The sequence below is a fragment of the Ctenopharyngodon idella genome, chromosome 8, assembly GCF_019924925.1.
Source record: "Ctenopharyngodon idella isolate HZGC_01 chromosome 8, HZGC01, whole genome shotgun sequence".
Taxonomy (NCBI): Eukaryota; Metazoa; Chordata; class Actinopteri; order Cypriniformes; family Xenocyprididae; genus Ctenopharyngodon; species Ctenopharyngodon idella.
The window spans coordinates 6,710,708-6,726,952 of NC_067227.1; the positions used below are offsets into that span (position 1 = coordinate 6,710,708).

The following is a 16,245-nucleotide window of genomic DNA, read 5'->3' on the forward strand; positions in this document are numbered from 1 at the left end:
AAAGGGGGTTTCAAAATGCAGATCTCATATTAAAATAACCTTAATCAAACTATTAAGTGTTATTATTAGCTCCATTCTCCACTTATCTCCATTTCTATTTGCCTCATCTAGCTGTTCATGCACTATTACACCGCAAAGGCATTTTTGAAGATGCTACCCGTAGAGTGATTCCAAACTAAAGGCTGGCCCACACTTAAAGATTTTTAAAATCTTATTAGATTTTCAAAATGTGAGAGACAACAAAAAAAAACAAAAAAAACAAAAACAAAACAACAACATAGATTTAACACTTTTGTTCCTGTGTGGAATACCACAATGTGACCAAGACTATGGAATTCCAAAGCTTCCAACATAAATAAATACATACATGTAGCATTAAAAAAACAAAAATTAGTATTTAAACTTATTTCCTTATGTATAATTGTATTTTTTCCACATTCATTTATTATCTCATTTATTTATACATTTATTCTTATTTATTATTATTTATACATTTATAAATTTTTCCACTTATTTATTTCCACATTTATTATATATATTATTTATTTATTTATGTCTACATTTATTTATTTCCACATTCATTTATTTCCACATTTCTTTGTCCGTATGGTAACGTTTTTACCTCAGGCACAGCAGTTGAGCTCAGAGTGCTGCTGTAAGCAAGGGCAAAGCTTTAAGGCCACAGTGACACCTTATGGTGAGACCAGAACAAAAGCCAAGAGATGTGCGGACATGCCTTTGCAAGTCACACAGAGAATTAATGACATAAACTGCATGCTCACACAGTCAGTCCAAAGCCGATTATTTGTGTATCCAATTGGAATCTGATTATAAAAATTATTGACTGTCCACATTGTGTATTGCAACTGTTCAGATCTGATTTGTGTGTCCCATGCACTGATCATTTATATAGATCAGTGGTCCCATGCCACCCTTTTGTTTTCCGGAATATATGCATTGGTTTCTATGGCAATGACACTGCGTTGGTAGGTAGACGACGACAACGACAGGGAGGGGTTTGCAATACATACGTTGTCTTACTTACAACAGTACTGTGTAGCCACTGTACTGGACCAGTAGTCCCTCACTGCAGAACACTCGATATCAAGGGGCTTAACTCCATTAATTAAACGTGCTTACACACACATTTTGTTGCATATATGGATATTTGAAATCAATGATAGTTAAGAAAATGCTTATTCCAGGTTTCCCCTTTAAAAATCATCATTTTCAGGTCTCAATGTAATTGTAATGTTTTATTTTTGCAAAAACATACAACAAATGAAGTGGTAAATCTTGGCAAAATGTGATTTGTAATGTTATTATAAGGATTTGTACAGTTTAAAAGGGATTTTAAATGACAAAACCTTGAAAAACCTTGAAACCTTTAACTATATTAGTGGCCTTCTACTGCCATCTGGTGGCATAAAATGACAGTTTCAGGCAATTCACCAAGGAAAAATATGTTTTTTAAAGGTTTTGTTGACATTTATAGCACCACCTATTGCCCGATCTCTTTTTTTGGGTGTCCTCAGAGTGTGCCCATACATACGCGTGTTAATTTTGGTGAAAATATCTCATTTCGTTTTGAAGTTATAGACACGTGTATATGAGAGCATAAAAAATGACCCAAGAATGTCTTTGATTGGATTTTTTTGCCACTTATTATCAAAATTGACATTTGGGCTTTAACACTTAGTTAATTAACTTAGGTTCCGTGTTTCCTACGCTGGTTTCGTCTCGATCGGACTAACAGTTTCGAAGATATTCGCAAAAGTTTTTTTAAGTGCTAAATCACAACGTTGCACAAACCATAAGCCCAAACCTGGCAAGTCTGGTATTGTTGGACTCAGAAGTCTAATGACATGACTCCTGTGGAAATAAGTCGACCACACACAAAGTTATACACATTTTCATCCAAAACCCATTAAAAAAAAAAAACATATGTCTTTTAAAGGTTTAACAGTTATAGCGCCACCTATGGTCCGATCTACACAAAAATTGGTGTGCTTCTTTAGAGTCATATGGTGCATGTGCTCACCTATTTTCGTGAAGTTCTGAGTTTTCGTTTAGTTTTATAGGCTTTTGGGTGTATTTAGTCATGCCCATTTTCTAAATGACCCTGTTATAGCGACCCAAAGGGTAAAGTTCAACTTTTAATATTGATCTAGAGAGTCCAGAGAATTGTCCTGCAGTGGTTTGGTTTCGATCGGGCAAAAAACCTAAGACTAGTTCGCAAAAGTAGGTTTTTCACATATTTGCGAATAATTAATGAACGATTTGATTGACAGCATTAGTTCTTGAGGCAAAGTTGTTTAGAATGAGGAGATCTATTAAATTATATGCATATTGTGTGGATCTGTGAAACACCACGTGATTACTGAGGCGTAAAACTCGTTAGTGCCAACTAGTGGTTGATTTCTTTCAAAATTCTTACCGACCTCTAGGACCCCGAGTCGAACATGCCCACCGAGTTTCATTCCGATCGGCCTCCGTTAACCTTGTCTAATAGGTGCTCAAAATTCATTGGCTGTTTTTTGAGAAACGCCAATGTCCTCATAGACTATCATGCCCCCTTGGACCAAGACACTGCATACCAAATTTCAAGTCAATCGGACTAACGGTTGCATAGTTACAGCTGTTTTCATGTTTTTTTCGTGTTATAGCGCCACCTAGTAGCGCCGACACAATTTTATCATGACCAAAGATTGAGCCCCTACACGTGTACCAAGTTTGGTGCAAATATCTCCTTTCGTTCTCGAGTTATAGCCATTTTAGTAAAAGTGGCTCCGCCCACACCCTACGTTTTGGCGCTCCTTAGCGACCGTGAATCAAAATTTCATTGATTCAGACTCCAGAGAACATTTCTGCACTGGTTTGGTCCGATCGGGCGAAAAACCTTGAACTAATTCGCAAAAGTAGGTTTTGGACATAATTCAAAATGGTGGAAAATTCTTCCAGATGGAAATGAAATCGGAGACATACGTTTAGTCTGTCTTGAGCCAAGGATTCCAATGGTATAACACTTGATTCTAGGACAAACGGTCTAGGAGTTATGAGCGATGTTGCATTTTTGATCACTGTAGCACCACTTTCGGGCCGATTTGGACGAGTATCTGAGTAGCGAGCAGGACTACTACCATCTGACAAAGTTTCAAGTCTCTCGGCCTTATGGTCTGGGCTGCCCGATCAGTTTTGGGGAAGAAGAAAAATAATAAAAATCTGAGCAATTACAATAGGGTTTCAGTACTTCGTGCTTGAACCCCTAATAAATTTAGCCTACTACTAATAACAAGCCTACTATACAGAAATTGAATAAAGTAATCAAATGTACAAAATAAAACACTGCATAGTCTTCACTGCATGAATTAAATATACATTGATTCTTATTAAAGTTACTAAAGTTATTCAGTGAAGAGCAGTGAATGATTCTCTCGTTTACTTTCCCAACTGTTTATGTTCACTTAAGACATAACTGACAGTGTTTAAGTGAAAACTATAAAATAAAACATTTGTGTGTATTGTATTTGTCCATTTAAACACCCACCTAAAGCCCAATGTAGCCTATACTTGTCCGTGTTTCGCTTCAACTCGGATCGAGTGCACAGAAAGGTAATGGTAATGGACCCTTTCTTTGTCCATTTATTCAGCTTCTTAATGATTTTAGTAGTAACATTTAACAGATAGGCTTTAGCAAATTGACAACATTATTTCTATTATACTTCATTTTTATGAACATATGTCTCGCGGACAGACGAGCCTTTAAAAGTATGTGGCTGCGGAAAGATGCGTTCGGCGTGTGCACTGCGCACTATCTAGTGGACTTTTGTTTTCAAGCACTCAATTCACTTTCACATGAGCTGTTGTATACACACACGGTCCGTGCCATCACAAAAATTGGGCTGCACGCGGACAGGGAGCACGGACGTCCGCGACCCTCCTGATGACGAAAATTACGCGATGCGAACGCCCGAAGTATACCTTGGTGTTAAGCCCGTAATAGCGGGCCACCAATCCACCCAGGCCCATATGCACGTGCATACCCAGACTCTACGCCACTGTCCTGGTTGTATTCCTGCGTGCGTGTCCGCTGCGCCTGTGACTCTTGATTCGGGTGTGTGACGACGATGCGTTTTAAAATGCAAAAGAGGATTGTCTCGGGGGCCCCCCAGTGTTCGGGGCCCTGGGCTGCAGCCCATGTTGCCCATTAGGATAACGCGGCCCTGGTGACCACATTACAGATATAATGAGCTCTAAAAAAAAAAAAAAAAAAAAAAAAGAAAAAAAGACTGTACCTCTCGTTGGTTACATTTTCAGAGTATTTGTTTTAGATTTAAGTCATTTCATTTAAAAGTAGGCATTTCAAGCTTTGTACAGACATGTGGAAAGTAGGCTATACAAGTTGCTTCATTTTTGTGACACTCAAAAAGAAGTTTAGACACTTTACAGTTTCGAATGATGTCTGGATCTATTTTTATAAAGCATAAAGAAACAGAACAGTGAAGGAAATTCTAGGTCTCATACTAGTTGGGAAGTTAACGTTTTGAAGTATTTGCAAATAATATTTGCATTAAAACGCTCATTACAATGAATTACATGAATCACGCAAATACATTTTCAATTCAAAATGGCCATATTTGAGAAAAGTCGAGTTTGCATCACTGGATGTTACTATCGGTCGTTTAACATTTTTAAATCGCAAAACAGTTGGCGTATTAAAAACGTTTTGCCATTTACTTAACTCACTCTCTTCTTTCAATGTCAAACTGGGGTTTCACGCTGGAATTCACACTCTGCTCTGCTTCTGTGAACAGTAAACCCTGCCTAATTTGATTTGATCTCAATCATTTTGACATTGACGAGCGCTGTTAGACCACTGAGGCAGACCAAACTAAAAATGTAACTTTTAAACCTTTTTTAAACCAATTTGGCCATTTCTAATTATGTCTATGGTAGTTCCAGCCCTGATTTTAAGCAGTTGAACTGTCACGTTGATGCGTGCTGATTCTTCTCCGTGTTCTGAGCTAATGTGCAAAGTCTCATCGAAAATAAACGCAAGCTCTTATCAGCCCCGTCCAGCGCATTTAAATGTGATTAATACTGAATAATTTCATGCACTTCCGTGTATCTGACTGGACGATTTATTTTTGACAGCCGTGTTCAGGATAAAGATAATCCCCCGGTTTCATAAACAAGACTTAAGCATAGTCCCAGACTAAAGTGCATGTTTGAGCAGTTTTAACTGAAAGCAACTTGCAGCTGCATATCACAAAATATGTCAGTGCCATTGTTTTGTCTCAAGATGCACACCAGTAATGATTTTTTTCCCCCCAAGGCATGTTTATAAAAGCTACTTAAATATCCTAATTGGTAACGAGGGAAGTTTATATAGACAGACCCTCGCTCCCTCGATTTTGACTGAGGGAGCGAGTCTACTTCATATGTACACTTCAGGCAGCTCCATATACCACAATGCAACATGATTGTGACGTCACTGCATATCGTGTTTAATTTACCCCACCACAAACAACTATATGATAATAATAATAATAATAATAATAATAATAATAATAATAATAATAATAATAATTATTATTATTATTATTATTATTATTATTATTAATAATAATAATAATAATAATATTATTATTATTATAATAATAATAATAATAATTAAATATCTAAAACAACCCAAACACGCCTATATACATAGAATGCTGCATTAAACAGTTTCGTAAAAGGAAAAAAAATGTAAACAATAAATCAACTCTATAGCAGCTTACAAGTGATCAAGGGCTTAGGATGTTCCAATTCAGCACATTGCAAGTGTTCTGCCAGTAGTGGGCACTCATGCAACGTAAACAATGACGTACATCCGAGTCAACGAGACTGAGGGAAGTTAGCGAGGGAAGGGCATGAAAAAAAAAAAAAAAAAAAAAAAAAAAAAAACCCAAACTGGAACGCAGCTCCAGGCTCTGAGCTTGATTGTTATAGGCTTATATGCATTGGTGCTGCGCAGGCCGATCGGCGAATGACATCAAAGTACTGCGATAGCGATTCAAAAGCATAAGGAGTCGTATGCTCTCCAAACGCCCTCGCGGCCTTTGATGTCATACACCGATCAGTCTGCGCAGCGCCGACGCACCTCGAACAAACCTTATGTCGGAGGTAACACACGCCTCCCTCGTTAAATGTGAAAAAATAAAATAAAATAAAAATACAATTACACACAAATAAGGAAATAAAATTATAAAATTTTTGCTTTTTTACATTTCTTTGTATATTTAGGACCTATATTTATTTATTTATAATTTTGGCAGCTTTGGAATTCCATACAAGACAGCACACCACACACAGATTCAATCCACAAACCACCAGAGTCCCTATGTGAACACTGGAAATCTCGCAAAATCTCTCGCAGTCAAACGTGACTTTAGAGTAAACAAACAAGGCGGACGACGGGACGGGGGAATTCAATTTAAAAAAGGAGAATTAGGCCCAAAATCGGCCCGATTATCATGTAGTGTGTGGATGCCTAAAAGTAGGCAATACATCACTTCGGGAATGGCCATTCTACGAGGCAGTCGGCGAAAGGTACATGCAATTGATCACCACGTGATCCGGAGTGGAGCATGCTTGCTCTGCTGTACCCGTTTATGATCTGCTCTGCGGAACGAATTGGGCATATTGTTGCATACTTTTGAATGGACTTCGCCCACTCTGCCATTTGCTTATTAACTTTTATTTATTGCGGACTACTGCCTCTGTTGTGCGCAATCACTGCTCATTTTAATGAATTATTTTAAAATTCAATTAAACGCGAAATAGATCCTTAAAAGAAAGTAACAGGCTATGCTGCTTAATTTCAAATTTTTGTTCAATTTCACATCCATATGAGAAACTGCATAGGCTATATTTGTATACATGAAGGCTACTATATGCGAATCTTTAAAATTGGACACTCGCCAGCCATCTTTGGGCAAAAACGTCATAAAAGTTTTATTTTAACAACTTAAAAAAAAAAAACCCTCTGTAGAAACAATGTTAGTTACAGTTACCTGGTGTAATGTGGAGCAAATAAGCATATCCTTCAGTGTAAGCTGCAAGAGGGCTCCACCCCGTTGTGACTGTTTTAGTGTCATTTTAATTATTTCTGAGGAACACCTGTCGGGCTTCACTGTGTACCAATTAAAACTCATCTGTTGAGAACTTTTTTCTGTCTTGTTCCGCGTGAAAAAATAGTTCTTGTGAGAGCTCACTGTGCAATGATTATTTATATTACTTCTTAAGTATGACAAATTGGATAAAATACAATGATGTTGTTAATGTGCTGTAGTAGCATTCAATATCCATCTGTAGCCTATTTTGGGAACAGGATGTGGATAATATCTTCATTCTGGACCTGTAGTAGCCTACTTGAGTGCCATGCTCTTCAAGTTTACATCTTTATTTTTAAGTAACATTTGAATAAGTTTTAATATGTAGGCTAGCCTATACTTCATCTTTATTGTATCTTTTGGTTTATATTCTTAGCTTCAGTTCTTCAATAAATGATACATTGAAATAAACACAAGATAAAGCTCAGAGATTCGTTTGCCTCATTTTTGACTTCTGGAAAAAAAAAAAAGAACTTGAGACTGCAAACACTGTGGAAAAAATAAACAATCCGACACTTATTGATTGAGAACAAATAAAAATATAGCATAGGCTAATTCTAATGAAGAATAAAACACTTAAAGCAGCCTGATTCTATATTCATCCCTAGTTTTAACAATTCAGATACAGAGCATGTAAATTTATGTAATTTCTGCTGAAATCACAAAGACAGAATTTGAATTTGAAATTTTACAGTATGTTGCATACGTTGCAGATATATACATTTCATCACGGTACATTATTCAGTGACACGCCATTTGTACAGTATCTCACAAAAGTGAGTACACCCCTCACATTTCAGCAACCATTTCATTATATGTTCTCAAGAGACAATACTATAGAAATGAAGCTTGGATATATTTTAGAGTGGTCAATGTGCAGCTTGTATAGCAGTACAGATTTACTGTCCTCTAAAAATAACTCAACATACAGCCATTATTGTCTAAATAACTGGCAACAAAAGTGAGTACACCCTAAGTGAACATGTCAAAACTGTGTCCAAAGTGTCAATATTTTGTGTGAGCACCACTGTTATCTAGCACTGCCTTAATCCTCCTGGGCATGGAATTCACTAGAGCTGCACAGGTTGTTGCTGGGATCCTCTTCCACTCCTCCATAATGACATCATGGAGCTGCTGGATGTTAGACACATGGCGCTTCTCCACCTTCCGCCCCACGGGTGCTCAATAGGGTTCAGGTCTGGAGACATACTTGGCCACTCCATCACCTTCACCTTCAGCTTCCTCAGCAAGGCAGTTGTCATCTTGGCGGTGTGTTTGGGGTCGTTATCATGTTGGAAAACTGTCGTTCGGCCCAGTTTCTGAAGGGAGGGCGTCATGTTCTGCTTCAGAATGTCACAGTACATGTTGGAATCCATGTTTCCCTCAATGAAGCGCAGCTCCCCAGTACCAGCAGCATTTATGCAGCCCCAGACCATGAAGCTACCACCAAGCTTGACTGTAGGCAAGACACAATTTTCTTGGTACTCCTCACCAGGGCGTCGCCACACATGCTGGACACCATCTGAGCCAAACAAGTTTATCTTAGTCTCATCAGACCACAGGACACGGTTCCAATAATTCATGCTCTTGAACAGGTTGTCTTCAGCAAACTGTTTGCGGGCTTTCTTGTGAGCCAGCTTCAGAAGAGGCTTCCTTCTGGGACGACGGCCATGCAAACCGACTTGTTGCAGTGTGCTGCGTATAGTCTGAGCACTGACAAGCTGACCTTCCGCTTCTGCAACCTCTAAAGCAATGCTGGCAGCACTCATGCGTTTGTTTTTTGAAGCCAGCTTCTGCACCTGACGCACAGCATGAGGACTCAACTTCTTTGATCGACCCTTGTGAGGCCTGTTCCGAGTGGAACCCGTCTTGGAAAACCTCTGTATGACCCTGGCCACTGTACTGTAACTCAGTTTCAGGGTGTTACCGATCTTCTTATAGCCTAGGCCATCTTTGTGGAGAGCAACAATTCTAATTTTCAAATCCTCAGAGAGTTGTCATGAGGTGCCCTGTTGAACATCCAATGGTCAGTATGAGAGAACTGTACTCAAAGCACCAAATTTTAGCTGCTCTAATACAAGATAAACAAATTTGTATGGTCCTGTCAAGCAGACAAAAACAAGAACATGATGAACAGGACATGTGGCTTTGCATGGTTAAACGACATACAGCTTTTATCACTTAGGGTGTACTCATTTTTGTTGCCAGCTATTTTGACAATAATGGCTGTAAGTTGAGTTATTTTCAGAGGACAGTAAATCTGTACTGCTATACAAGCAGAACAATGACTACTCTAAAATATATCCAAGTTTAATTTCTATAGTATTGTCCCTTGAGAAGATGTACTAAAATGGTTGCTGAAATGTGAGGGGTGTACTCACTTTTGTGAGATACTGTACCTCTTGCATATTGTATCCTATTATGTATTTTGTGTCTTTGATATATTTGTTAGGCACATTTGAGATGCGCCATGCCTCGCCTGGAATTTAGACAAGAGTAGGTGGCTGCAGTTAGGGGAGGAGTGAAAAAAATCCAGCCAAGATGGACAGTTCTCTCTTCTCATAGTGGATCAGTCGGTGGAGAGGCATGGCTCCCTCGCCGTCGCGACAGTTTTTTGACATATGTCAGCACAGTGGCGTACCCCATATCGCCCCTCTCACCAGCAGAGTACGGTGTGCATATTAGGACATCCTCACACCTCAGCCATACAACGAAAAGGCGTCATGCCTCAGACTAAAAGGCTTCAGTCATTGCACAAACCGGCATCACGCCTCACACTGAAAGGTTTCAGGTCTCAGGAAAAATGATGTCAGGTGTCAGGTCTCGTACAATTAGGCATCAGACGAAAAGGCATCAGATGAAATGGACTCAGACAAAAAGGCATCAAACTAAAAGGCATCAGTGTTTTTTTGGCTATGTTTTTTTGTATAACGTTCTATTGGCTTTTATCCCATCATAATGCCATCCTTCAGTTATCTTTTTCTTTCTTCCCCCTTTTTATATTTATCTGTAACTATTCCCAAATTGATGTAAGGTGTGTATGTGTGCATGCATGTTAATTATGTAGAATCTATCTATTGATGGTATTCATGTAGGCTATTTATGTAATCCCTTAGCAATGTTCTTTATGTTAGTGTTACGATATATATAATATATATATATATATATATATATATATATATAATATATATACAGTGGGTACGGAAAGTATTCAGACCCCCTTAAATTTTTCACTCTTTGTTATATTGCAGCCATTTGCTAAAATCATTTAAGTTCATTTTTTTTCCTCATTAATGTACACACAGCACCCCATATTGACAGAAAAACACAGAATTGTTGACATTTTTGCAGATTTATTAAAAAAGAAAAACTGAAATATCACATGGTCCTAAGTATTCAGACCCTTTGCTCAGTATTTAGTAGAAGCACCCTTTTGATCTAATACAGCCATGAGTCTTTTTGGGAAAGATGCAACAAGTTTTTCACACCTGGATTTGGGGATTCTCTGCCATTCCTCCTTGCAGATCCTCTCCAGTTCTGTCAGCTTGGATGGTAAACGTTGGTGGACAGCCATTTTTAGGTCTCTCCAGAGATGCTCAATTGGGTTTAAGTCAGGGCTCTGGCTGGGCCATTCAAGAACAGTCACGGAGTTGTTGTGAAGCCACTCCTTCGTTATTTTAGCTGTGTGCTTAGGGTCATTGTCTTGTTGGAAGGTAAACCTTCGGCCCAGTCTGAGGTCCTGAGCACTCTGGAGAAGGTTTTCGTCCAGGATATCCCTGTACTTGGCCGCATTCATCTTCCCCTCGATTGCAACCAGTCGTCCTGTCCCTGCAGCTGAAAAACACCCCCACAGCATGATGCTGCCACCACCATGCTTCACTGTTGGGACTGTATTGGACAGGTGATGAGCAGTGCCTGGTTTTCTCCACACATACCGCTTAGAATTAAGGCCAAAAAGTTCTATCTTGGTCTCATCAGACCAGAGAATCTTATTTCTCACCATCTTAGCAAACTCCATGCGGGCTTTCATGTGTCTTGCACTGAGGAGAGGCTTCCGTCGGGCCACTCTGCCATAAAGCCCCGACTGGTGGAGGGCTGCAGTGATGGTTGACTTTCTACAACTTTCTCCCATCTCCCGACTGCATCTCTGGAGCTCAGCCACAGTGATCTTTGGGTTCTTCTTTACCTCTCTCACCAAGGTTCTTCTCCCCCGATAGCTCAGTTTGGCCGGACGGCCAGCTCTAGGAAGGGTTCTGGTCGTCCCAAACGTCTTCCATTTAAGGATTATGGAGGCCACTGTGCTCTTAGGAACCTTAAGTGCAGCAGAAATTTTTTTGTAACCTTGGCCAGATCTGTGCTTTGCCACAATTCTGTCTCTGAGCTCTTCAGGCAGTTCCTTTGACCTCATGATTCTCATTTGCTCTGACATGCACTGTGAGCTGTAAGGTCTTATATAGACAGATGTGTGGCTTTCCTAATCAAGTCTAATCAGTATAATCAAACACAGCTGGACTCAAATGAAGGTGTAGAACCATCTCAAGGATGATCAGAAGAAATGGACAGCACCTGAGTTAAATATATGAGTGTCACAGCAAAGGGTCTGAATACTTAGGACCATGTGATATTTCAGTTTTTCTTTTTTAATAAATCTACAAAAATGTCAACAATTCTGTGTTTTTCTGTCAATATGGGGTGCTGTGTGTACATTAATGAGGGAAAAAAATGAACTTAAATGATTTTAGCAAATGGCTGCAATATAACAAAGAGTGAAAAAATTAAGGGGGTCTGAATACTTTCCGTACCCACTGTATATATATAGGCTATAGACTACCTGATGATATTTTATTCTTACAGCTTTAATTAAATATTGGACTAGTTCAGTTCTATACAGAAAAGAACATAGCGATTTTCACATTGGTCTGAATTCTCTGAATTAAAATCGACTTTTTGACAAGTCAAGTCAAGTCACCTTTACTTATATAGCGCTTTTTACAATGCAGATTGTGTCAAAGCAGCTTTACAGTGATAACTGGTATATAATTTTGGCTGCACAGCAGCTCTTAATGAAAATGGTGTCAATGCAGGCAGATGCAAAGCACTGTTGAATATCAAATGTCAAGTGTCCCCAACTAAACAAGCCAAAGGTGACAGCGGCAAGGAACCCAAACTCTAACAGGTGACGTCAGGTGGTAAATAGGTGTTAAAATGGAGAAAAAAAACCTTGGGAGAAACCAGGCTTAGTCAGGGGGGCCAGTTCTCCTCTGGCCAACAACGAAATGTGCATGATTATGATTCAGGCAGTGTTACAAGTCAAATTTGGAACGTAACAGTCAAAATATTAAATCCAGTTCCATCTGGTTGAAGATTGGATTCATCACGCTGGTATGGAAATGGTTTTGGGGATCTGTGCCACTGGCTGTCGTTTCGATGAGGCCTTCACAGGGGATAGTTGACACAGTCTCTGCTGACACTTCAGGGATGCGTTGTGGTGTTGTCTAAGCGCAGGTCCTCCATCTGATCTGGATACTGTTACGGACAGAGGAGCGGGAGACAACAGGTTAGTATGATGAGTGACTTTATTAAGACAACAGCGTGGACTGAACAGATGACCAGGTAAGTGACTGTTAAATAGATGATAGTGATGTCTGATAGGAATGGTAATACAGTCCTTCTTTGTTGCAGGTGAATGACTCGTGGAGGATGGCAGGAACAGAGGTGGATGGACCAAACAGGAACGGTAGGAGTACACACACACACAGACACTTTACACGGGGACTGGAGAATTTGGAGAATCTGTCGATGACCACCAGTATGCAGGTACAGTTGTCGGAGGGAGGTAAGTCGGTGATGAAATCCACTCCTAGGTGTGACCATGGTCTGTTGGGAATGGGCAGAGGAAGAAGTTGCCGGATGGCAGGTGGCGAGGGCTCTTGGAAATGCCGCAGTCTTTACATTCCTGTACGTACCTTCTCACATCCCTGGCCATGTTTGGCCACCAGAAGCGTTCTCTTAGCAGAGAGAGGGTTTCATTGGCCCCTGGGTGGCCAGTGCCCAGAGATGTGTGGGAAGAGTGGATAAGCGGAGTGTGTTGAGTTCTGGTGATATACTGTAGTCTGGGTGGGCAGCCCAGCGGAGTGTTGGCAGAGGCATTGGTAGAGGGTATAGAAGTCTCTGACCATTGGATTGGGCTTACAATTATATTTTCTGGAAGGATGGGTTCAGGGGTCTCGTTGGTCTCTTCTGGAGCATAGAGACGGGATAGAGCATCGGCCTTCACGTTCTTGGGGCCAGGACGATAAGAGATACTAAAATTGAAATGGGTGAAGAACAAAGCCCAATGGGCCTGACGGGGGTTGAGTCTTTTGGCATCCCTCAAATACTCCAAGTTTTTGTGGTCAGTAAGTACGGTGAATTGATGCTTGGTGCCTTCTAACCAATGCCTCCATTCCTCGAGTGCCAACTTGATGGCCAGCAGTTCTCTATTGCCAATGTCGTAATTCCTCTCCGCCGGGCTGAGTTTATGGGAGAAGAAGGCACATGGATGGAGTTTGGCTGGTTTCCCCTGCTGAGAGAGCACCGCTCCTACCCCAGTGTGTGAGGCGTCTACTTCCACGATGAAGGGCTTATCGGGGTCTGGATGGATGAGGAGCGGTGCGCTGGTAAAGGCTTCTCACAAGGTGTTAAATGCGTCGTTGGCAGCTGGTGTCCAGGACAGAGACTTGGGCTTGTTACGGAGGAGGTCGGTAAGTGGATGAGCTATGGAGCTGTAGTTCTGGATAAATCTTCGATAGAAGTTGGAGAAACCGAGAAATCTCTGGAGTTCTTTGATGGTGGATGGTATGGGCCAGTTCTTGTTGGCCTCCACCTTCCCCTCGTCCATCTGGATGCCACTGCTATTGATGTTGTACCCGAGGAATTGAACAGAGGGTTGGTGGAAAGAACACTTTTCAGCCTTGAGGAACAACTGGAACTCACGTAGGCGTTGGAGGACCTCCGCAACGTGGTGGCGATGTTTGGCCATGCTCCGGGAATAGAACAGATTGTCATCTATGTACACCAGGACAGATCGGTGGAGGAATTTCAGGAGCACCTCATGGATGAAGTCCTGGAATAAGGAGGGGGCATTGACCAGGCCATACGGCATAATGAGATACTCATAGTGGCCAGTAGGGGTCACAAATGCCGTCTTCCACTCGTCCCCCTCACGTATCTGGATGAGGTTGTACGCACTGCGGAGGTCCAACTTGGTGAATACAGTGGCACCGCGGAGATGTTCCAGAGCCGCTGGGACGAGGGGAAGAGGATATCTGAACTTGACAGTGATTTTATTGAGAGCCCGGTAATCGATACAAGGCCGCAAGCCTCCGTCCTCCTTGGCCACAAAGAAGAAGCTCGAAGCAGCAGGGGAAGTAGATGGATGAATGTAGCCTTGGTTCAAAGCCTCCTCAATGTACTCCTCCATGGCCTTCTGCTCAGGGATGGATAGTGGATATATCTTCCCACGGGGCACTGACTCACCTGGAAGCAGATCGATGGCGCAGTCCCATGGCCGGTGTGGAGGCAGCTTGGAGGCTCTCTTCGGGCAGAATACATCACTGAAGGGGGCGTAACAAGATGGAATGTCCACTGACTGCTTCTCTATAGGTCTCTCGATGGAGGTGGAGAACACAGGAAGGTACTTTGGAGGAGAAACCAGTGGTTGGAGTCGTTGTGGGAAGCAGTCAGGAAAACAGGTGTCGCCCCACTTCAGGATTTCCCTGGTGGTCCATGAGATGATGGGGTTGTGCTGCTCCAACCATGGGCGCCCTAGGATCACATCAGCGGTGGAATCCTCCAGAACCAGTAGATGAAGATCTTCCATGTGAAGAATTCCAACTTGGAGTTTGACGGGACCGGCACACATGTTGACTGATTTGCGACCTAGTGGTTTGCCAGTTACTGAATGGATTTGGTAGACTGCCGGCGTGGGGATTGTCTTGAGCTTGAGCTGATGGCAGAGGGCACCAGAGATAAAGTTGCCGGCTGACCTGGAGTCAAGGAGTGCATAGACTGGAATGGAAGCATTGACAGCAGTAAGTGTTACAACAGTGGTGAGTGGTTTCATCTTCTTGATGGATGGTATAACAGCACTCACCATGGGACGAGGAGGACGAGTGGGACATGTAGATTTCACATGTCCAGATACACCACAGTACAAACATAGTCCTTGGGTCAGCCTCCTCTGCCATTCAGTGGAAGTCAGACGATTATTTTCTAATTGCAGGGGTTCGGGTACTGGTTCTGGAGGGCTGATGGACTCTGGCTGACGGAGGAAGGGAGTGCGTAGCGGCTAATCCTGATGTTCTTCCAGACATGACTGCATACGAGTGGCGAACCTGATGGATAGTTGGATGAATCGTTCGAGCCCGATGGAGTCCTCGTATGCAGTGAGATGCAGCCGCACCCTGGGGTCCAGCAGACCCTGATGATAGGTGGTAAGCAGGGCTCGTTCGTTCCATCCGCTGGCAGCGGCCAGAGTTCTAAACTTGAGGGCATAATCATGGACAGACATAGATCCTCGTTTTAATTGATAAAGTTGCTCACCCACCGCTGAATCACCAATGGGTCTTCCGAAAACCTCTTTGAAATGGGTGAGGAAATTCACCAGAGACTGAGTTGCGGGTCCATGTTGAGACCAGATGGTTTCTGCCCACTGCAAAGCACGTCCATTTAACTGGGAGATGATGAAAGCTACCTTAGATCGGTCGTCAGGGTATAATTGCGGCTGCATCTCCAGGACCAGCGAGCACTGTAGGATGAAGCCGTTGCAGTCCTCCGCCGAGCCAGAGAAGGGTGCTGGTTTGGCCATGGGACTGGCGTACACAGGTGGAGAGGGAACGATGGTGTTGTTGGCGAAAGTGAAAGCCGGTGAAGGAGTGGGTGGATTGGAGATGAGTGTGCGGCGAAGTGCATCCACGAGATCTTGGAAAGGGTCTGGTGAGCTCATACTGTTTGTAGTATGGTAACGTGGGTCCGGTCTTCTGTTACGGACAGAGGAGCGGGAGACAACAGGTTAGTATGATGAGTAACTTTATTAAGACAACAGCGT

General features: G+C 41.9%; 1 protein-coding gene across 5 annotated transcripts in view; it reads right to left on the minus strand.

The window, feature by feature from the left end:
• The window catches only part of pabpc1l (poly(A) binding protein, cytoplasmic 1-like), a 36,981-nt gene extending 29,827 nt beyond the window's left edge, over positions 1-7,154 (minus strand). For 4 of the 5 annotated variants that reach the window (XM_051903477.1, XM_051903478.1, XM_051903476.1 and 1 more), the window contains exon 1: positions 7,059-7,154. The gene's annotated coding sequence lies outside the window, so the exon portion shown is untranslated. The remainder of the gene's footprint in view (positions 1-7,058) is intronic. The other variant, XM_051903475.1, reaches the window with a different exon arrangement.
• Positions 7,155-16,245: the final 9,091 nt, after the last annotated feature.